Source organism: Chionomys nivalis, chromosome 13, assembly GCF_950005125.1.
Source record: "Chionomys nivalis chromosome 13, mChiNiv1.1, whole genome shotgun sequence".
In the NCBI taxonomy this organism is placed as follows: Eukaryota; Metazoa; Chordata; class Mammalia; order Rodentia; family Cricetidae; genus Chionomys; species Chionomys nivalis.
Genome location: NC_080098.1, coordinates 58,588,424 through 58,612,527, shown reverse-complemented (window position 1 = coordinate 58,612,527; position 24,104 = coordinate 58,588,424). Strand labels below are relative to the sequence as shown.

Here is a 24,104-nt window from a genome sequence, read left to right as displayed (position 1 = left end):
TGATGGGAGTGCAAGCTTGTACATCCACTTTGGAAATCAGTTTGGCGGTTTCTCGGAAAATTGGGAATCAACCTATTTCAAGACCCAGCAATGCCACTCTTGAACATATACCTGAAGGATACTCAATCATACTACAAGGACATTTGCTCAACTGTGTTCATGGGAATAGTTAGAACCTGGAAACAACCTAGATGCCCCTCAACCAAGGACTGTATAGAGAAAATGTGTACATTTACACAATGGAGTACTTACTACTTAGCGGTAAAAAACAATGACATCTTGAAATTTGCATACAAATGGATGGAACTAGAAAAAACCATCCTGAGTGAAATATAACCCAAACCCAGAAAGACAAACACGGTATGTACTCACTAGCAGGTGGATAATAGACATAAAACAAAGGATAACCAGCCTATAGTCTGTGACCCTGGAAAAGCTAGGTGGCAAAGAGAACCCTAAGAGAAGCATACTTGGATCCCCCTGGGAAGGGGAAATAGACATGATCTCCTGAGAAAATTGGGATTGTGTGGATGGGGAGAAGAAGGGATAGTAGAAGGGGAGGAAGAGAGGAGAAGGGGGGAGGAGAACATGAGGGAATGGGATGACTGAGATGGGGGAGGGGCAGAAAGGGAGAGCAAGGAAAGAGATACCTTGTTTGAGGGAGCCATTATGAGGCTAGCAAGAAACTTGGCACTAGGGAAATTCCCAGGAATCCACAAGGATGACCCCAGCTAAGACCCTAAGCAATAGCAGAGAGGGTGCCTAAACCGGCCTTCCTCTGTAATCAGATTGATGACTACCTTAATTGTCATTACAGAGCCTTCATCCTGCAACTGATGGAAGCAGATACAGAGATCCACAGCTGAGCACTGGGTTGAGCTCCCAGAGTCGAGTCAAAGAGAGGGAGGAGCGATAATATGAGCAAAGGGTTCAAGACCATGATGAGGAAACCCACTGAAACAGCTGACCTGAGCTAATGGGATCTCACTGACTCTGGACTGACAGCAGGAAACCAGCATAGGACCAAACTAGGCCCTTTGAATGTGGGTGACAGGTGCATGGCTGGGGCAGTCTGTGGGACCACTGGCAGCGAGACCAAGATTTATCCCTATTGCTTGTATTGACTTTTTGGAGTCCATTATCTTTGGAGGGATACCTTGCTCAGCCTAGATATGCGGGGTAGGGGGAGAGCTTGGTCCTGCCTCAAAGTGATGTGCTAGACTTTGTTGATTTCCCCATGGGAAGCCTTATGCTCTCTGAGGAGTGGATGGGTGGTGGGGTTGAGGGCAGGTGGAGGCTATAGAAGGAGGGCAGGGAATGGGAACTGGGAATGGTATGCAAAATGAGAAAATATTGTTTTTGTTTTCTTAATTCTGGGCATGGCTTTGACACCAGGGGGTGAGGAGGGACATACGAATGCTGGGGCTTGTTGGCCAGAGATTTTAGGGGGAAAAGTTACCGTTATTCTTCTAAAGGAATATAGCAGCAACGTGGCTTCTAATGACGTGTTGCTATACCTATAGATCAGTGCCTTATTAAACTCCCCACAGAGATGCTCTCCTTGCAGTAGATGAGCATTAACAAATTAATGCAGAGACCCAAAACCAGACAATGTGCAGAGAGGAGAGACTTTGGAGCACCATGCAGAAGAGAAGATGGAGAGTTGTACCATTTCTTTTTAAAAATTTTATTGTGTATATATATGTGTGTGTGCATGTGTGTGTGTGGATATGTGTGTGGGGGGGGAGAAAGGGGAGAGAGGAAAAAGGAGAGGAAGAGAGAGAGAGAGAGAACATTATGTCAGCACGTGGGTCCCAATTGTCAAACTCATGTCATCATGCATGTGGCTACAGCTACCCACTGAGCAATCTTATTGGCCTGGTACTTTTCTTTTTAGATAGCCCAAGAGTAAAGTTTTGGAATGAAACCTCAGAATAATTTGTTGCCCCTGTCATGATAGGGTTGTTGGTCGCATTCAGGGCATCAGGATATTTCTACCACTGGTCTATCTAAAATTCTGCCCCTCTGGCCTTCTGGGTAAAGAGCTTTTGCCTATGACTCTTAGCATAAAGTCCATATGCTCTGGGCTATGGTGCTCCAGAGTGAAGAAAACCGTGAATTCACTGGGAACCACTGTGCTGGGAAGTAACCTGTGGGCTAAATCCTTTACTGTTGCCCGCTCTCACACTGCTTTTAGGTTCTGAGTCAGATCTTTAAAAAGTAGATAATCAGGAAGTTCCTGGAGAAAACCCATCCGTGACAGAGTGACATTTGCAGGTTCCCACAAAGCATGCTACCGGACAGACAAGAATAAAACAATACTGCCAAGGTGCACACATTCTTGGACAGAAGTAGTTCAACCACAAACACATTCCAATCACCTTGCTTACTACCCTATATCGGAGGGGAGGAAATAAAAAAGTAAAGCACGTTTCCAAGAAAAAGCAGCCTTTCCTTTATTTATGAAATTGGATTTCGTTGTTGAGTCTCACTTTGCAGCCTAGACTGGTTGAGAAAGTCTGACCATTCTGCTGCTGCCTCGTGAGTGGAGGAAGGCTTTTCGCCTCAATGGCTTGATCACCTGGAAGATGGCAGACCTTTTAACACTGCAGGGAATACTGTGGTTCGTGAATATAATTGTTGGTGTCATTGCTGGTGAAGCCAGAATTATTCCAACCACACCAACTCTGTCTCGCAGTGCAATCACAACATCACGAAACTTCAGTGTTTACTGTTTCTTTCTCTCTTCCTGTGGCATCTGTGCAATTTCTAAACCTTGCCTTCACATTGGCAGTCCTACCTGTCAGTTATAGGTATTATGTGATTCCTCTCCTGCCTTTTCTGCACACCTGGCCATCACCCATATCCTCACCAAGTTCTTTCTGCCTGTGGCCCCTCTCCATGGGGGACTTCAGAATACTCCACGTCCTCTTTACCATCCACCTGTCAGGTCGCCTTTGCACCCAGCATGATTGTGTGTTTGTACGAGGAGGCGCTGATGGACTGAATCACCTGCATAACTCCGCCATTATCACTCCTTCCAGACCTCCCACCAAATCTTGCAGAACAATCTGACATGTGGCCAGGCTTTCCTAATTGACTTAGGCGCTCACATATGCCCAGGGAACTCCTTCCTATGAGAGCTCAAACTCAGTTTTCCTCACAATCACTTTGGAGACTTCCAGCTGGGGAGAAGGGGCATCTGCTTCACCTATGCAAGCACCATCTGCCAAGTTATTTGACTTGTAGCTAAGGAGCATCCTGTCTTTGCAACCCTAGCTAGAACAATCACTGACAATTAGAGGCAATCAGATTAAATGTGCTTTGAGAAATGAATACAACAGGAAACAAAAAAAGTCTTATTTCCTTCGCATTTTAGTAGCTGTAATGAAGTTTCTATGGTTTTCAGCTGTTATTCCAGAAAGTTAGAGAGAGGAGGAGAGAGGGGGAGAGGGAGAGAGAGAACTCCAGCTGTTGCTTTTGGGTTGAGGTGAAGGATTTCTTTCTCTGGGGGATTTCCTTATTGTTCTCTGCCAGCAGAAAGCCATTTGAAAATAGCTGAGAACAAGAAACTTCATTTCTGCTCAAATACCCATGTCTTGTTTTCAATGTGATCAGTTACACTGAAATGTTTATCAGTGAAGTGGAAGAGAAAGCTATTAAATGTCATTTAAAGTGAGATTGTCTGCAGGCACATTGCACGCCAATTGTCTTGAGAAACCTTTTATCAAACACCCCCTCTTCTTTTTGTGCTTAAATTTCCAAATAAAAGTATTGCCTGTTTGCACCAGACTTTTTTTTCGAAATGAGAAAGGTGCCTCGATTCCATCCAGTGGAACCTCAAGAAGCTTGGGAGAAGCAGAAAGTAAGAGAAGAATAGGAAGCCAACCCTTATGCATATCTGAATCAATGCAAAATCCAATCTATTTGATATTGGTCCATGTGCATGTGCAAGAACACAGAGAAAATGTGTATGTTTTGATCTTCCACTAATGATGACCATTTCTGATAGGTTAAGGATAAAGATGGTGTCTTAGTCACTATTCTATTCCTGTGAAGAGATGCTATGACCACAGCCACTCATAAAATAAAACATTTAATTGGGACTTGTTTACAGTTTCAGAGGTATAGTCCATTATCATTGTAGTGAGTCAAGCCTGAGCTTCATAGTCAGCTTGTGATCAAAGTGGAACCCCATTTCAGTGCATACCCGTATAAAAAAAACCTCACAGATATACTGATATAGATGAGAAGTAGTGATCATAAACCATAGCTACTTTATCTATAAATCAGTGAATCATAGCTAGTCTATAAATCAAGCTTGTCATCCTTTTGCCTTAAGTTCCCTAGCAGTGAGATTCTGAGTGCACTAGGAGCACAAATGTTTATCATATTGCCACTTATATGTATATATTGGTTATACATATATGTGTACTGCATGTATGAGCGTGTACATGTATATATCATGTTTAAAATGATATCACTCTTGAAGTTTTTTTTTTTTAATTTTGTCTTTCTTTACTCTTGTCTGTGTGTGTTGCATGCCTGTGAGTGTGGAAGCCTGAAGCTGATGTTGAAATCGTCCTTGTGTTCTTTGAGGCAGGGTTTCTCAACCAAATCCATAGGTCACTGGTATGGGTAAACTTTCTAGCTAGCTTGCTCCAGGATCTCATGCCTCTGTTTCCTGAAGCTGGAATTGCAGGCAGGCCACAACACCAATTTGACTTTTTCCTGGGCTCTGGGGATCTAAACTCTGGCCCAATCTCTTGAAACAGCAAGAGTTTTAACTGCTGAGCACTGTATATAAGTTCCTCTAAAATGAAATAGTCCCCCTTTTCCTGGGGTGAAGCACTGGTGTGTGTGCTTGTGTGTGTGTTTATGTGAGTGTGTGCTGCATCTCCCCAAGCAAAGTGTGTCACACAGTACTGAACCATCTTCACATATACATGCACACACAGTCATACACCCCCACTCAAAATTAAATATGACATCACTACATATGACTGTATCAGATGTGGAACTACCTACAACTTAAAGACCTTGCAGAAACATGTGCTACTCAATCCTGAAAATTATCTTAAAAAAAAAAAAAAACAACCCTGCAAGAAGACAAGCGTGCCCATACCACAGCTAATCATTACATGTTCTCTACAGCCATGGAAGAGAAGCTGCTTGGAACCTTACCTGTAGGTGAAGGTGGGTACCATTATAAGGTTTTGCATTTTCTTATTATTCTATATTTCCAAAGTTTCTATGAGGTTGGCATTATTTGAAAAAAATCAGTAAGCAAAAACATGACTAAGAAGCACAGCAAAATTTGTATGTTCACCTAAAAGGAATTATTTTTTAAAAAATAGAGAAATGCTCTTTATGAGCCACAAGTGCCCACCTTGCACATCACAACTGGGATGTGGGTTTGGATACCTAGTATTCTATGGAGACGTTTTATTTCCCAATAGTTAGGATTAAATTCTTCTCTGTGAGCACTTAATAATGACTTATTCAGGTTAAAGCCCCACTGTGTTCAGGTACTACTCTGGACACCAAGTACAGTAGGCATTCACTGTGGGGTTGAGTTCTTCCAAAGGGAAAGGAAGGAGTCTTCATTCTGCAGTGTTCACAGTCACTGATTACTTTCTTTTTAAGGCTTCAAAAGGAGTCGCAGACTCCCGATACTCCTTGTTTTTGCTACCTACAAATGAATAACACTTAAACTGCTTAAACCTGGCTTGAGCCAGGGACAGGGTAGAGGCGGGAGGCCTCCTTTTTGAGACAGGTGATGTCGGCCGACAGCTAGTTACTTCTATCAGTGAAATGTTAAGGACAATGCAAGCCCTCTTTTAAACACGGGAGTCAAAGCTCTTTTTTGCAGAACCCTAGAAAATGCTGCCTTCTATTGAGACTAATCATCCTTGAGAAGGAATAAGATAACAGACCTTGCAGGCACGCATGTGGGCCACTCCATATCAGAGCCCACAAAAGGAACATGATACAGCATGGAGGTCTGCTGCCCAGACCAGGAAATTAACCTCCGTGGTTATCTTCCTTTCAGGACTTCTTTTGTTTTTGGTTAAACAATGCATAAAAGCGTATCTATGATAATAATCTCAGCACATTGGATGGTCTCAGCCCTGAGCAGCAATGGTGATTCCCTAGGGACCATTATAGCTGTACTGTGGATGATAAACGAAAGAATGTCAGCATTCAGAGGGGTTTTGCACAAAGGCATTTTACATTCTTCTCCTTTCTCCCTGCAAAAGAATGCTGGAGTGCCTGGCCGCAGACACTGAAGGCACAGGAGAAAGCGAGCAAGGATATAGCATGGGTGGCACTTGTGCATCATGAGATCTGGTGGAGAAAAGACCAAAATAGCTTACAGCATTTCTTCTCTTTCCTGCTCTTAAATCGTGTACACCACGATTTATCAGTACACCAAGTACATGATAACAGTGTAAATAAAATAGAAGGCTCAATTTTGAAAACACATATCTACATGTGCATAGATACATGTACAATCACATATATCACTGTGGGATTATTTGTTCTTCAGAATCTGCCACAAGAGGAGAAATGAAGCAATGTTGTCCTGGATGAAAGCTGTTACCCCGAGGTCATTGAGGTTATTGCTTATTCTTACCACTAGAGGGCTACACATGAAGGTGAGCTCGGTGCTTCTTGGTTCACAGGTAGCCTTAAGGGTGTCCTGTTCCAACTCTTCCTTGGTTCCCTAGCGGTACCTTCTGCGGCTTATTTTCTTTATCTCCTTTTCTATTTATTTTTTCTTTTTATCTTCAAACACCCGTTGAAACACTGCAAACACCACCGGCTTTTGAAGCACAGAGCCCCATCTAGTATTTCTCTGCAATCCACAGTGGAGTGTTTGCATGCATTGAAAACAACTGTCATTTACTGAACCTCGAGAGTGACAGACAGGGCAGTATGTTTTGCCTCAGTGCCCCCTATGTGTAGAACAATGCCTGGCACATCTTAAGGGTTGCAGAACCTGAGTGCCTAGCCAGCTCTGTTATCTTTGCTCTGCACAGTGAGGTGGCGACTTCATTAGGATTTCACATTTCAAGCTGCTGAGAGGAAACTGAGATTTGGAAATAGCAAGCAATCATACAGTTACAGAGTTAAGATAAACACTTGTATCTGCTTAGCTGGAACACTTGTTTATTGTTTCCTCATTCCACAGATGCAAAGACAGGAAAGGTCTTTATGATCATAATTAATGATATATGTTAAAATATTAGTTGGACTCATTTTCAATTGCCCACAATGTGGCATTCCCAGGAGGGGGCTGTTCTTCCTGATAGCCCCTTTGCTAAATGCCAGTCTGCTAACTGTCTCTGAAACGTGCAGAGCTCAGCTGCCACTGTCTGTCTGCGGTGGGGAAAGGTGTTGGTTGATGTGTGTCTTTCTATTTCATTTAAACAATTGATAGTTTCTAAGCCACTCACTGGCTTGTTCTTCAGTGTCAAAAAAGAAACAGGCATTTCTAGGTAAGTCAGTTATTTTTGTCTACCTATCCATCCATCCACACATGTGCACATACATCACATACATGCGTGCACATAAATGATAGTTCTACTTTCTTGGTGTATGCTACTTCCCTGACATAGAATCTTCAATAGGTTCTATGACTCACTATTTCTGTTTCTTCTTTTCTCCTGGGATGTCATAAACTGTCGTCGAAATAGACAGCACCAAGAAGATAACTCAAAAGACTAGGTATCTGTGGTGTCAGCTATCCAAAAGCTTACAGCTCAACTTCTACTGGAGTGATAGAAGTGATTTTTTATTTTATGGCTTTAAAGATTGTTTAAAAAAAATCAATTACTGCTCCACATGGTAATGAGAAGATTTGTAATATCCTCCTAACTAGAAGAGAATAAAGATGTGAGTAGTGTCGTTTCCAAGTGAAGAAACATGGACCATAGAACATGTACCCCAAATCCTTCCACTTTCTAATGGGGAACTTCAAGAAGCCATTTAATTAAAATAGTATATAAAAGTAAGACAGGATTTCTTATCCGATGCTAGAGACCTGAGGCAGAGTTGAGAAAATACAGAAGAGTTCTAGGATTATTCTTTTATTTTTTTAAAAAAGGTGTATGGATCCCTCAGGTCACTGATGTAATTAGCTCACTCAAACGTATCCTGTGCACCCTTTCCTAGAGTGTTACTTTAATGAATTGCACCTTTCCGTTTATGTCTCAATGCTTAGCGAAGTTCACCAACTTGTCCAGCAATATATAGCCACCTTAAAGGAGGACTGTGACTCTCAGAGAGGCAGATATTTTGTGATTGGTTTGTCCTTTGGTAAATGGTAATGGGTTAGACAAAGGATAACTCTATTTTCTTAAATAAAATGAGAAAAATTAAATGCCCTTTCCGGTTCTCTCATGACTTCAGAATGAGGAAGAATGAGGAAGACTGAGGAGACGTGGCTTTAAGAAACCCTTTGCTCCCTGGAGAAAAACTTGTTAGTGCAATTAATATTTGAAAGGATCTTAGAGATGTTAAATTATGAGAGAGTTAATGAGGGGGTTGTTGCTTTATGAGAAGCCTTATTCTCTGTAACGAAAAGACAGGTATATTAAAAAGCATATAATTTATGCCTGTGGCAATAATATGGGGGATATTTCAATTATTGTATCTAGAAATGGACCCCAAAGCTAAATTAATCCCTCTCCACTCCCGGGTTTGTAATTTCTCTTTACATCATTATTTATGACATCTGTTCTGGAGATTTTGCAAAGATGGCAGAAGCCGGTATGTGAAGATGTCGCTTTGTCTTCCAAATTGTAGAGGTTCTCTGCACTTGTGTGATGTGGGAGGCCTCAGAAACCTCCAGTTCCACTTGTGTTCGGTCTATGAGCTCCCACGCTAGACAGATGCTCTTGGTTTCCAGTACCACAGTGAAGGAAGATGATTATGGCAGCTGTACCAAGCTGCCCAGGGAGTTCATCTTAGCTCCTACCATAGCTTTATGGCACCCTGTCAACACCCCAAAAGGTTGCTATAACCAATAGCATAACACCAAACCAAGTTCCCGAGTTTGCAAGTTATTAGTTTATGTTTCTTTTTAATATTTACAAAACTGTGCCGCTAGACAAATGCAGAGAAATTGCTTGAACAATGGAAAATGGACTATGTTTTTTTTTTTCACTTATCTGGAAATGAAAACCGTGTCACGTGGGTTTGGGGAAAGAGAGGCAGAGTTGGCAGGAGAGGAAAAGAGACAGTTAAAATTCAGAGGCAGCTTAAGCGTCCTATCTTGTGCCCCTGTGGCTATACTTTGACACACTGTTCAATATCAGGTAAGCCTGGTGGCCTCCTGATGCTTCCAGAAGGTAAGCCATGCTGAAACCAACACCTTCATGTTTAATTCCTAGGTGCCATGGTTATCATTACTGTGGCTTTTATAGTATTAAAGAAAACACTATTGCAGGATTTTTTTTTTATAAAGAAACATTGTAGACATATTGGTAGGTTCCTTTCCTTTCCTATTTTTTTGTTTATGCATTGAAAGGAACCTAAAAAAAATCTGTTTTGCAGCATTTAAAAATCTGTGAATAAAATTGGAATGGCAGTAACTCCATCTGTAGTTATCACTACTTTATTTTCTTTGTATCTAAAACCTTGGGTCTTACTTTAGACTTTTTTTTTCAAAAACATTATTAAGTTCTGGTTATTATATTTAATGAGGCCTATTTCCTCATAAGAACAGCAATAACAAGAGCAGTGTTATCCACTTCCCAGGGCATTGACAGAATACTGTGACGCTGTGCCAAAGAACAAGCTGCTGTTTCTGTGCGTTATCTCAGCACCCAGAAGGCAAAGGCTGTGAGTTCAAGGCTAGCTAGTTCGGGCTACTTAGCAATGCCCATCACACAAGAAGTTTAGTCATAAGTCACTATATAAAATATAACACTACTATCAATCTATCCCTACCTTCTTTAAAGTTTTATCTTGGTTGTAACTTCCATTCATGGGAAGGGGATTATTTTTTAAATTTCTTATATAGTCTTTTTAAGCTTTTGAATTTTCACCTTGGATTGAATCATCCATATCCAGGAGCCAAAGTAAATCCTTCCTCTTTTTGTTTGATTAGCTGGAGTAGTTTGTCAGTGGTGAAGACTGATCAATACCTGACGTCACAACATTTTAGAGTTTACAAATTGGGTCTGGAAGGTAAAGTGGCTACCTTAGGAACATAAAATTAGCTGTCTCGGGCTGGAGAGATGGTTCGGCGGTTAAGAGCACTGACTGTTTTTTCAGAGGTCCTGAGTTCAATTCCCAGCAACCACATGGTGGCTCAAAACCATCTGTAATGAGATCTGGTGCCCTCTTCTGGCCTGCAGGCATACAGGGAGGCAGACTGTTGCATACATAATAAATAAAATCTTTTAAAAAATGAGCTGTCTCCAAAACCTTGATCAAGTATTATAACCACCCTACTCTATGTTCTCGAGCTAATTTGGACTTTGCCTTTTGGGTTATATTATGGCCGACTGTCTAAGCTTTCAGGATCCTTAGAGATAACCTTAAGAGATTACCTTAAGAGGGCTTCTTTTATGTAAGTATAGTTGTCTCTTCACATTCCTGGGGCATTGGTTTCAGGGTCCTTCAGAGATATTCACAAAAAATAGTGTCCATTTGCACACAACTTGTACACATCTTCCTACATACATTAAATCCCTCCTAGACTACTCATAACACGTGGTGCAATTTAAGGGTTACACGAGGTTTTGATACCGTGTTGCTTATGGAATATTGATAAGGAAACTGTTAGCATGTGGTTAATATAGATGTAATTCCCCCCTCCCCATTTATCTTTGATCCACAGTTGGTTGCATCCACAGATTCAGAACCTGTTCACAGTTGCAGGGCCAAGTCACATGTTCTAAGACATTGGTTGAATGTGATAGAAGCCCAATGTCTTGGTGTAGAGAGCAAAGAATCTTTAGTTCATCTTTCCCATCTCTGAGTTTAACGCTGGGCTTTTTGTGTGCCCGACTACACAAGAAAAAGGATGGAGGAATTTTTTTTTTATTATCCCAAATTACAGTTTAGAGATGTGAAATAAATTCTTTCTTCGGTGGAAGACTTTAAAATAAGCAATAGGGCAAATGAAATTGTAGGCATTACACTAAATTTAATAAAAATGTTTCATTTATGTTTTAAGAGTTCGTTAGCAATTGTGGAAGAAGTTCTGGACTCCCTAAAGCATTTATTTACATCCCAATTACCAAGGCCCAATTGAGAACCTAGCAGTGTTTCTTATTTAGAAGCAATGAATTGTCTGACTATTTGAGGCATGCTACATCTATGAGTGTGTGTGTGATTATCTTTTTGAGCTAATAATTCTACAGCTAGACCACTAGTCTAACACATGTCTGATTATTCACCTCAGCTACATAGTACGGGTTTCATGCCAGGCTCATTCATAAACAATGTAATTTGGAAATGTTCTGCAAGCCAACAGTGTAGACTGGTATTTCAAACTGTTTCCCTCAGGAACATGGGACCAAACTTACAAGTTTCACCATGGACATGAGAGAATTGAATATATCATTCTGGCCTGACCAGATTATTTCTTCAAAGATTTCTTTCTTTACTAAATTAAAAGACACAGTCACTATGATGAAACACTCTCTCAAAAAAAAAAAAAAGAAAGAAAAAAAGAAAAATTGTAAAATAAAAATCCACCAAATGGTCCTTAGGAAAAAAAAAACAAAACAAAACTAAACAACTCCAACCAAACACAAAAACCATTAAATAGTCACACAGATGGCTCAGAGGGTAGAGTAGCTGTTTTGTAAACGTGAGGATTGAATTTGGGTCCCTGGAACCCATGCTCTGGGCTGATATTGGGAAGGTGTGAGGCTGAGACAGGCGAGCACTCAAAAATTCCTGGGGCACCAAGCCTGGTCTACACAGCTGGGGGCATGGGGTACAAGAGGCAGTGTTTCAAACAAGGTGGAGGATCAACAGTTGAGGTGGTCCACACATGTGCAAGGACACACGAGCACCCACATTTATACACTAATGTATATACACATACAAATACACCATGCACACACACGCGTGCGCACACACACAAACACACACACAGACTTAAAAGGGAGCTTATTAAAACTCATGAGGACCAAGAAAATTTAAGACTATAGTCACAATGAGCATATTTCCCACCCTCGCCTTACACTTGCCTTCCCTTATTTCTACAAATTCTCAAGCCAAGTCAACTTCATTGCCGTGCAAGTGTTAACGACCTTGGATGGTCCCAAAGCAGTGGTTCTCAGTCTGTGTGTGGTGATCCTTTGGGGGTTCAATGACCCTTTCACAGGGGTTGCCTAAGACCATCCTGCATAACAGACATTTACATAATGATTCTTAACAGTAGCAACATTACAGTTATGAAGTAGCAATGAAATAATTTTATGTTTGGGGGCCATCACAACATGAGGAACTGGATTAAAGGATCGCAGTATTGGGAAGGTTGAGAACCACTGTTCTAAATCGCGTCTCTGTAAGCTTTCTTGCTGTGCTTGGTAAGGGCTTTGTCAGATTGTAGAAAAATGTAGGAACAAATGGCTAGAGTCTCCTAAGGGGTAGGAAACACTTCACCGTAAGTCCCACCTGGGGTGAGCAGTGTGATTTAAGTAAGGGGAGACTTCAGATCCATGCCACGTGCTCCTATATCCAAGTAAGGCTTCTCTATCTGTTACTCAGTTATAAACTAATCAATGGCATGTCTGTCTTAAGGGTTCTCCCCATGCTCGTGGGTAACTGAAGTTCAAGCAACAATAAATATGCACCCTAGGTAAACCAAAGGGAAGGGCACTTTTCTGAATGATTTCTGTCAAGTGTCCTGATACTTTAAAAAAATGCACCGTAAGTTCAGTTTTCCATTCTTTTTTGTTTAACTCACTTCCAATGCATTTGTGTTGAACAGCGACTCTGGATTAGTGCAATGGGATTAGTGTGAAAGAGTAACATGGAGGAGCATGCCAAGCACACTTTCCTCTATTGGGAAAAAGTCAAATGTAATAGTTCTTTGGCAACTTTAAATGTTTAAATTTGCACAATTCAACTTCTTAAAATGTTTAATTTTGACTCAGAAATGAGCCTCCATTTAATACATTCTGCTATTAGGCAATGACGAAATAGTGACCTAGGTGTTCAAGTTCTTCATGTCCTGCCCTCCACTCTCTGTCTCTCTCTCTGTGTCTCTCTCTCTGTGTCTCTCTGTCTCTGTCTCTCTGTCTCTGTCTCTCTGTCTCTGTCTCTCTGTCTCTGTCTCTCTCTTTCCATTAATCGTTTTTCTTAACATAGTGCATAAGTCATCAATATGGGCTTTAAATACATTGGTTCCATAAAGCAGAGATTTAAAGATCTACTTAACTTCGATGCATTTTCACAGGCTCTTCGTCAATCTCTTTAATCTTAAGAGTTTTTGCAAAGAGGACAGGGTAACAGTCTGGAGATAAGGGCTGCCTTGTGTCCTGAGCAGAAGTTTGTTTATATTATTTGTTTAGTTTTATTGAAAAAGAAATAAAAAACATAAAGTCATGATACCTTTAATTTAAAACTCAAATGTGGGTGCTGGTGCATGCGTGCATGTGTGTGTGTGTGTGCCTCCGTGTGTGTGTGTGTGCATGGGTAGGTGGGTGTGTAAGCTAGAGCTAAACATCAGGACTTATTCATCCCTCTACTCTTTCGCTTGGTTTTTAAATTTAATCTGAAAATCTCATGCAGATATACAATTTATGTTGACTACAGCCGCTACTCATCAGCCCTCCTCCCCTCCTCCCATGTGGCCGTCACATCTTCCCTCCCAAGTTCATGTCCTTATTTATTTATCAGTTCCCACTGAGTTCAGTTAGTTCTGCCCACATGAGCATGGGCATGGGGTCACCCGTGGGGCATAGGGAGTTTACCAGTGGCCAAGCTGATAAAGAAAAGTAACTCTTCCTCCTTTGTTTTCATTTCCTTGTTGTTGCTTGTTCGTTTGAGACAGAGCCTCTCCCTTGCCTGGAACTTGCTAATTCCACTATGCTGGCCAGTGAGCCTCAGGGATACTCCTGCCTCAGCTTCCTAGTGTCCAGCTTCTCAGAGCACACCACCTGGCAGCCATTTTTACTTTGGGTCCGGGGATGACACTTGGGTCCTCATGCTCACACAACGAGCGCTTTCTCCATCCAGCCCCTTAAAAACCAATCCTTTATGCATGTTTCTCACTCTGCTCTTAGAACTAAAAGCTACTTCAACATCACATGTGGGTTATTTTGAAGAACCCTCTCCCTTCATTTGTTCCTCTTTTGTTCCATGCCCCCAGCCACTTACCCAGAACTTTTTCTACAATCACAGCAATCTCATTACCTACCTACTGGACCATCTCCCATCTGATTCCCATCACCCCAGCTGAGCACAGCACTCCGCTGTTCTGTACCCCAACGCAATAAGGCATCAAACCACTCTCCTGAGAGTGCCTCAGTGTCTCCTGAGGTTGCCCTAGGTGTGGTTCCGCTTCATGCATTCTCTCTGCCTGTAAACTCTTCTCAGTTTGGTCTTCTTCCTACTGAGAAGTCCTCTCTGATGCCTTCAAATTAGCCATCTGTCTGCCTGGATCTATAATGATATTCTTGCTCAAGCACATTGTGCCTCTATTACAAACTGCACTTTTAAGACAGTGTGTGTTGGGGATGGAGAGAGAGATCAGCAGTTAGAAGCACTGGCTACTCTTCCAGAAGATGCAGGTTCAATTTCCCGCATGTACATGGCAACTCACAGTTAGGGGTAACTCCATTTTCCTGGGGGGATCTGACACCCTCTCCTGGCTCCATAGACTGCACATTTATGTTCTTCTCAACTTGTTTTTCTATATAATAATACATCAACATAATAATTTCACAACCTTTTATGCCATCTAAAATTCCTTTCATGGCTAGGTCCTCAAGTATAATTTTTTCTTGTACTGAAAATATATGAAAATGCTTTAGAAAATGTAAGCTATAAGATGCTTTTTAAGTAGGTAACTGCAAATGTCTGTGACAGTTCCTAATTAGCCGGAGAATAGAGAAGCACAATGTTCTACTTTAAAGCTGAGAATTTCATGATTTTCTATAAATAAATCCCTTTGACGCACTGGCATCATGTGCATGGAAGTCACGGAATGACAACTTTATTGCCAGCCCACTCGGCCCACTGCCATTGGTGAGGTTAGCAGGTAATCAAAAACCCACAGCTACCTCTTTGTCGAGATAATTCTAGCTCTGATTAACCTGACAATCACATTCCAAATTAAGCCTTCTATAAGAGAGAGGGACACTCAGCAGTGGATGGAAACCGAAATGACTAACAAATGTCATGGAGACCCAGCTCCCGCACTGGAACTGCTCGCATAGCCTATGCATCGCAGAACCCTTCCTTCCCACAAGAACGAAAACAACACCCATAATTCCTTTTTGGTTTTTATGAGACAGGGTTTCTCTGTGCAGCCCTGGCTAATTTTTGTGTGCTCCCTGGAAGAACCGTGTGTCATGTTCAAATACTCCTCAACTTTCTTTATGCCATAAGAATGGTGGCCTCTTAGGAAAGGTCGACAATTTTAAGTGTTTGCTTCCATGAAAATACTAAATAGTGTTCTTTCCAAGAATAGTTCAGTGGTGAGCATTAGATGCCGTAGATCCTGCTAAGCTGAATCTGTGTCTATAGAGGTGGATTGATATTGCTTTTTCATGAATTGAAATACTTTCTTTGACAGTGTATATTGACACTGATGTGGTTTTTTTCACGTTATGTCCTGAAGGTATATTTTTCAATATAAAAGCTCTCATTTACATGCATAGATCTTACGATGCCCAGAGCTGAGCTGGTTAGGTCAGAATGAATGGCATCTCTTGGATCAAGGGTCATTGTGCGTATGGCTTTTAGCATAATCACATCCCTGAAACAATGCATTCTAATGTTATAAATCTTTGCACATCATCTGTGAAAGGAGCCTACAGATTTGGTTATTTTTTCAATTGGTTTGTCAGTCTATACATCTGTGAGCACTTGCTTTACACTGAAGAGAATAGGGTACATTTGCCTTCAGAGTTGCGCAGTAACATCACAGCAGACATTTACACAATCCTTACAATCTGGTGGCTAAGCAGGAGGCAGGAAAAGTACTTTCCAGAGAGCTCTTAGAATATTATCCAGTGTCACTAGTTCAAGATGGGTCGTCGGTTGAAATAATCAGTATTGTAATGGAAGTCAGTTTTATGCACAGAAACATTTAGGAAGAATGGCAGGGAAAGGGGAGATGTTTTTAACCCCACAGAAATTTCGTCATTTGGTGCTTATTAGGATGTTATCAGCAACCTTTTTTAAAAGCTGTTAAAATAAGCAGTCGGTGGAACTCCCTGGTATTTCCCTCATTGGAGTGTCAAAGAGGAAGATGCCTGCTGCACACAGTGTGCTCCCAAAGAGTCCCATGAGAACCCCTGCCTGGTGCGCACAGCAAGATTAATTATCCTTACCCATCATGATCCTTTCCTTGTATTGTTTTATGGATATGGTGAGTTGTGCAGACCTAGAAGGTTCCCCCTGCACTGTCAGCTTCAGACGCACTATGAGTGATTTTTATTATGAATATGAAGATGATGAGGTTTGAAAATTACATACTAAAGAAATAGACTAAAAAGGATTCAAGATATCCCATAATAACACCAGTAATTTTCACTGCCAAACGCTTTCTCCTTGAGTGACAGAGAGGTAAAATACCAAGTGGCAGGCTGGCTGCAACTGGGCTCTGCAGAGGGATTTACTCGCAAAGTCGTCTGTCCTAGAAGGTAGAATGGAGAAAGTACTGGGGATTGTTACTAAGTTGGATCAAGTTTTCCATTTTTCTAGCCAAGTAAGTAATGTCATCAAGGTCATTGATACAAATATCAAATATATAGTTTCACTAGTATATATCCTTATATATGATTCTTTTTCTTTGCAGAAGAAAAAGATAACCGCTGAGGTCGAAAATTAAAATAAATAATACTCTATTGGCTTTCTTGACTCTAAATCAATCAGCAAATTGGATTTTCAGCATTAGACACATGAAAATTGCTTTTGTTCATGGTGTTACAGTGTTTTGCAGTCTATACCAATGTACAGAGCCCGACTGAGAAACACTTCATTGATTCAAATTATTAATTAAAACTCAAACAAAATTTGAGCCTGGAAGAAAACCTGAGCAGGAGTCTTTTCAGTTATGAAAAATGTCTGAAGTTCTCTTGTTCTGTTTGGTTTTCAATCCATATACTAGGACTCATATCCCTGTGGTTGGTTTTGTTGCCTACTAAAAATGGTTAGGCTGTTGAACATTCCACATTCAAAAGCTTTGTAGGGTGGTGGATAAAGGGGAAGCTTCAATGTTTATTTTAAAATAAATAAAATAAGCTCTCAACTTTTCAAAAAAAAAAAAACCAAGAAGGGTACATGGCCTCTTATAAAACTCCTTAAAACAACAATTATGTGATCTCTGGGTTTTTAAATCCTGTTTAAATTTGTAATGTAATTATCTTTCTAAATAATACAAAGAGAAATAAAAACATCAACAGCTAAGATTTTTAAGAGTCACTTTCTCTGAGCACTTGAGATGTATAAATGTGCCTTCTGCTGGTCTTGCAGGTAAGGAAGCCAGGTCAAGACTCAGAGCATCCGCCCAAGGTCATTGTGCTGGTGAAGCTGCAGCTGAGTTTAATACTCTAGTTCTAGATTCCTTGCAGTTAGTCATGCATTCGCTCAAAGCGATATCAATGTTAGTCATTAGCAAGGCAGAGCATCTATCAACAGACTTAAGAGAATACGGAAAGAATACGGGTGCAGGGAAGCAGAGCTAGGAAGTAAGGATTATCTATTTCCCTGCTCCTTCTGAACGTCCCAGATTTCATCCCAAGTCTTCTTGCCAGAGAAGTAGATTGAGAATGAAAATAATTTACAAGCCAGTCTAGTGATGGTGACAGTCTAATGATGGTACATGCCTTAAATCCCAGCACACTGGCGGTAGAGGTAGGCAGATCTCTGAGTTTGAGGCCAGCCTGGTCTAGATAACCAAAGCTTCACAGAGAAACTCTGTCTAAGAAAACCAAAACCAAAGAAAAAAAGAAGAAAGAAAAAAGAGAGAAAAGAACAAAGAAAGGAAAAAAGAAAGAGAGAAAGAAGAAAAATTATTTACATGTCTTTCCCCTTATTGAAATTAGGTGTATATAATCTCACTAGGAATCTAAGGCAAGTCATTCAATTTTACTTTTCTTGGAAGGAATAAATTAGAAGTGCATCAAATCAATGTGTAGTCACACCGAATGGAATGGCAAATGATCCCACTTATTGATGAATTCCAGCTTATGTGTGTTTGTGAAACAGGGTTTGGGGGATGGTTGTAACAATCATTCGATAGGCTTCTAGAACATCAGGAAGTAACTTCTGTCCTTTTCTGTTTTTTAAAATTAATTAATTAATTTATTAAAGATTTCTGCCTCCTCCCCACCACCACCTCCCATTTCCCTCCCCCTTCCCCAATCAAGTCCCCCTCCCTCGTCAGCCCAAAGAGCAATCAGGGTTCCCTGCCCTGTGGGAAGTCCAAGGACCACCCACCTCCATCCCGGTCTAGTAAGGTGAGCATCCAAACTGCCTAGGCTCCCACAAAGTCAGTATGTGCAGTAGGATCAAAAACTCATTGCCATTGTTCTTGAGTTCTCAGTAGTCCTCATTGTCGGCTATGTTCAGCAAGTCCGGTTTTATCCCATGCTTTTTCAGACCCAGGCCAGCTGGCCTTGGTGAGTTCCCAATAGAACATCCCCATTGTCTCAGTGTGTGGGTGCACCCCTCGCGGTCCTGAGTTTCTTGCTCGTGCTCTCTCTCCTTCTGCTCCTGATTTGAACCTTGAGATTTCAGTCCGGTGCTCCAATGTGGGTCTCTGTCTCTGTCTCCTTTCATCGCCTAATGAAGTTTAATATTCAGGAGGATGCCTATATGTTTTTCTTTGGATTCACCTTCTTATTTAGCTTCTCTAGGATCACGAATTATAGGCTCAATGTCCTTTATTTATGGCTAGAAACCAAATATGAGTGAGTACATCCCATGTTTCTCTTTCTTAAAAACAGATCAAATCAGAGAACGAAGCAAAATAGAATATGAACCTGAACTTTTCAGATGACAGAGGGATTCTAGTAAAAACAATCAATTAGTGTAACTCAGTATAACACTAGGCTCTAAAAACCAAAGTGGGTCTTGTCATCTACTTCCAGAAGTTTCTCATTCCATACACATCCCAAACTGATGTGAAAGCTGACATAGCAGATCCATCCAAGTCCAGAGATGGGCTTGTTATGCAAACACTAGTGGAGAAATTACATTAACTACCTCCTTATAGAAGAAAAGCAACATGGACCAACTTCTGATAGTTGGAACACTCTTTGCAAGTTATTATTTTAAAATTCACTCCTCATTAATGATTTCAAATTAGTTGCTTAGATTCACAGCGTTGATTTTAATAAGGTTCATTTAAAAGAGCAAAAGTTTTCTAAGCAGTTATGATTGCATTTACTACCCTTCCCAAATCAGACAATAAAGGGTAGTCTTTTTCATTTTGCAGTATGGAAATCTAAACATAGAACATATGTGTGACCCACTCAAGGTCACATGGGAGGTGGCAGCCTGTGTGATTAGTTGAATTAAAAACAGTCAAGTCTTGGAGTTTGCCTTAACATATAACCATTCTCTGACTGGATAACTATGCCCCTGCCTACAATATCACTCCACGAATCTATTAGTCCCCCCACAATATCTTTACTGGTTCCCGAGAAGTCTCCTGTATGCCTCACTCAAAAGGCATTGTCAAAGAGGACCCACAGAACAAAATCAAAAGCATTAGTTGTAATTTTCATCCCTTTCATTTCTCTGTGACTTTATGTTAAGCTGTCCTCTTAGAAATAGTTAAAAGCAAAAACGAAACCAAACCAAACCAAAAAACCCAACTCCTTTCTTACTTGTCTGAGTCTCAACTCAGTCTTTGATATGTCCAGTTAGGTTTATTATGCACATGCCAAATGTAATTTGATGGTGAATTTTTAGGGTAGGCCTCCTAGAAAGGTGAGGAAGGAAATGGTCCATTACTTTCACTTCCTGGCTTGAACTTGCTCTATCTCCAGCCACCACTCACTAGCTTCCTTTCCTCTTCTGAGGCTTGAAGACAAGGAACTTGTCATGCAGAGGATGTCATAGTGGTTGGATGTCATAGTGGTTAGCACAACTGAGAGTTGTCCGTGGATTCTGCTGGTCTTGGGGAATGTGCTGTCTTGTTTTAAGTCAACTTGACACAAGCTATTAGTCCTCCAATATCGGAGGAAACCTTGATTGAGAAAATGCATTTTATTTTTTCTTTTCTTTTCCTTCTTTCTCTCTTTCCTACTTTTTTTTTGAAACAGGGCTTTTCTTCCTGGAATTAGCTCTTGTAGACCAGGCTGGCCTCAAACTCACAGAAATCTGTCTACCTCTGCACCCTGAGTGATGGGATTAAAGGTATGCACTACCACCACCCAGCCACTCTCTCTCTCTCTCTCTCTCTCTCTCCCCCTCCCTCCCTCCTTCTTTCTTTTCTTTTCTTTTTTTTTTTTTTTGAGACAGGGTCTTTCTCTGTAGCCCCAGTTGTCCTGGACATCTGTGCAGACTAGGCTGTCCTTGAACTCACAGAGATCCACCTTCCTCTACCTCCCAAGTGTTGGGATTAAAAGTGTGCACCACTACTCAGGATTTCAAGAATTTTCTTAATTAGTAATTAATGGGGGTTGGGGCATTGTGGGTCGTGCCCACCCTGGGCGGATGGTCCTGGGTTCTATAAGAAAGCAGGCTGAGCAAGTCATAGGGAGCAAAGCCAATAAGCATTACCCCTCCATGGCCTCTGTGTTAGTTCTTGCCTCCAGGTTCTTGCCCTGTATGAGTTTCTGTACTGACTTCCTTTGATGATGTACTGTGATGTGGAGGTGTATACTGAAACAAACCCTTTCCTCCCCAAGTTTCCTTGGTCATGGTGCTGCATCCCAGTGACCCTGACTAGGACAGGGAGTTTCTACAGCCACTTCTTTTCTGTGGGGGTCTTTGGGGGTTAGGAAGACTCGACCACCCACCTCCCCTGATCCCAGTTAATTAGAGTCTCTCTTACAGCTGTGACAGGGCAGATGGCTGCCTCCTGGTGCTAGCCAGGGACACTTTGAGTCTCTAAATCCATTATCTCATTCGTTTTCCCTGTTGGGTCTTTTGCTATATCTTTCTAGCAAGGTGCTTATATCGAAGTCCACTTTAGAGAGTACTAAGTTAGCTTTCTATTTCTGCCCAAATCTCCTCCACTGGAAACATGTATCTTTGACCACCACCCAATAGGAATACAGTGCATTGCAAACCACAGACCTCCCTTGTGATGCTCCAGATGGGTTCTATCCCTTGTATTTTTCCCTCCCTCTCTCCTGCCCTCCCTCTCTCTCTCCCTTTCCTTTCCTTTCCTTTCTTCTTTCTTCCTTCTGAACGTATACTTTCTTTGGACCACTAGCTCCCAAATGATGACATAGAGATTTTTTATTACTGATAAAATCTTGGCCTCAGCTTAGACTTGTTCCCAACTAGCTCTTATAACTTAAATTAATCTGTTTATATTAATCTACATCCTGCCATGTGGCTCATTACCTCTCCTCAGTACCATGCATCCCACTTCTCCAGAAGTCCTGCTTATTCTTTCCTGCTTAGATACTGGCCATTCAGCTTTTTATTAAGCCAATCAGAAGATGCCTTGGCAGAGACATATCTTCAGAGTGTACAAAAAGATTATCCCCCTTCCTTCGTTTCTTCTCTCCCTCCTTCCTTCCTCTTCCCTCTCTTTCTCCCTCCCTCCCTCTCTCTCCTTCTCTGTCTCTCTCTCTTTTCCTCCTTTCCTCCCTCTCTCCATTCTTTCTTCCCTTTCTTTCTTATGAGAATCAGACAGCAACCAATTGTTTGGCAAATCCTACAGGTCACACACCAAACTCTCCTGTGATTTCCTCACAATTCATTTTTGTTTTGACGCAAGGCAAAAATTTTGGAACCATAGCCTCCTTGTGGGGCTTATAAGGAAAGTGATTTTCTCTAAAAGTTTCATGTTGAAGAATTTTTAGAATAATTGACTATGTCTACAAATTTATAGTAAAAAATTAAATAAAGTCATTTGCCCATGACTCTAGGTTTGAATTTGACATAGACTGCACAGTCATTGACAACTTAGCTAACTTCTCCTCCGCACTATAAATTGGAAGATATTTTAAAAGTTGACAAATATAACCACAGAGTATTTAATCATGCAACTAATAAAAAGCCCATATGTGAAAATAATTACTATTAACATTTTCTCCATCTTCTCTCTATATATGTACACACACACACACACACACACACACACACACACACACACATATTCTCCATTAACATTGTCACGGAAATATGGACTGATTGACTAGGTTGGAGATCAGTGTGATTAGAGGTAAGAAATGCCCTGTGGTTTTTGTCTGTGGCTTAATATCCGAGCCATATTTATTGCTATTGACTTTCTCATGCACTTGGCCTCTATTTCTGAGAATCTCAGCTACAACCAAATTGACTAGCTACAGTGGTTGACCTCAGAAAGATTGAATGTCTAGCATACACCTGTGCTGAAAAAGAAAAAGCCTTTCTTGAAACCCCTGATTCTCTGTGCCAGGTTTCCCAATAAGGAAAATATTTCAGAATGGTTGAAAAAGTAAGGGAAGAAGAGAAGGGAAAAGCATAATTATCAGCTATTAGCAACAGACGGGGCAGTTTTCTCTTGTGGGTTTTTTTTTTTTTGCGGGGAGAGGGTAAGGACAATAATAAATTCTTGTAGCGACTTATAAAAGTTATTCTCATACTTTGGCTTTTAGTTTCTTTTCTCTGGGCTATTTGTTTTTTGTTAGAGGTGGGAGATAGGGTAAGAGCGGCGGGTGGGGTAGGAGTGGGGTGGGAGTTGAGATCTGGTCTCAAGTAGACCAGAGTGGCTTCAAATTCACTATGTAATGGAGGATGTCTTGAATTTGGGATCTTTCTACTGTCGCCTCACAAGTTAGGATTGCAGATGAGCTCCATCATGCCTGGCTTAAAGCCTATTCGTAATAGAAAGAGAGCGTAATGTATTTTTAAGTTTGACAAAGACTCAGAATTCAAAATTTCTGTTAAATATTTAGCTCTTCAATTTCAGATTAATTTCTAAGTTCTCAGGCCAAAGTGGAAGATGTGTGCTCATGTAGCTCTCCCTGTAGTGTGGCCTTTCTGTAAGGACACAGAACTCCACAGCAAGAGAGGACAGGAGAGAGAAGGGTAAGTGGGAGGGGAAACCGGAAGTGGGGAGTAGGGTCAAGACGTAAAGCATGCCAGTCTGGGCAGCTCTCACATCTTGAATAAGTAAATCATGGGAAGCTCTGCACCTTGGTAACTCAGGAATGTAGAGTGACCTTGATTAAGAGAGCTGGAACTAGGCAGACCTGACCACTAGAAATGGATTTTCCTTTCCTGATGTGAGATTATTACTTTGATATCATAAATGGTGAATTGAATTTGTGTCCTTTGTTGCTTTGGGTAATTAGTGACATGACTTTATTGAAACAATAATGATGATAAACATAATCCCATCTCTCTATATCAGTGGTTCTAAATCATCCGAATGCTGCAGCCCATTAATCCAGTTTCTCATGTTGAGGTGACCACCTACCATAAAATTATTTTGTTGCTACTTCATAACTGTAATTCTGTTAGTGTTATGAATTGTAATGTAAATATCTGATATGCAACCCTCATGAAAGTCATAACCCACAGGTTGAGAACCATTGCTCTAAGTTTTGTAAAGCAAAAATCAGTTTTTATATGTAATTTCATATGAACAACATCTCTTGAGACAGGCAAGAAGTTGGGGGAGGAATAGGAAGTTCGCAGAAAAGGGAAGTGTGATGATGTACACACGTTTGTGTACTTTCCAATTCTGTCATCTAGCATTGTTTCTTTGGGTATGGTACCCTCTTCCACAG

At 41.0% G+C, this 24,104-nt stretch overlaps 1 protein-coding gene across 6 annotated transcripts in view; it reads right to left on the bottom strand.

Moving 5' to 3' along the window:
• Phactr1 (phosphatase and actin regulator 1) overlaps positions 1 to 24,104 on the bottom strand; it is a 424,574-nt gene that overhangs the window by 312,827 nt on the left and 87,643 nt on the right. The gene's annotated exons all lie outside the window — the stretch shown is intronic.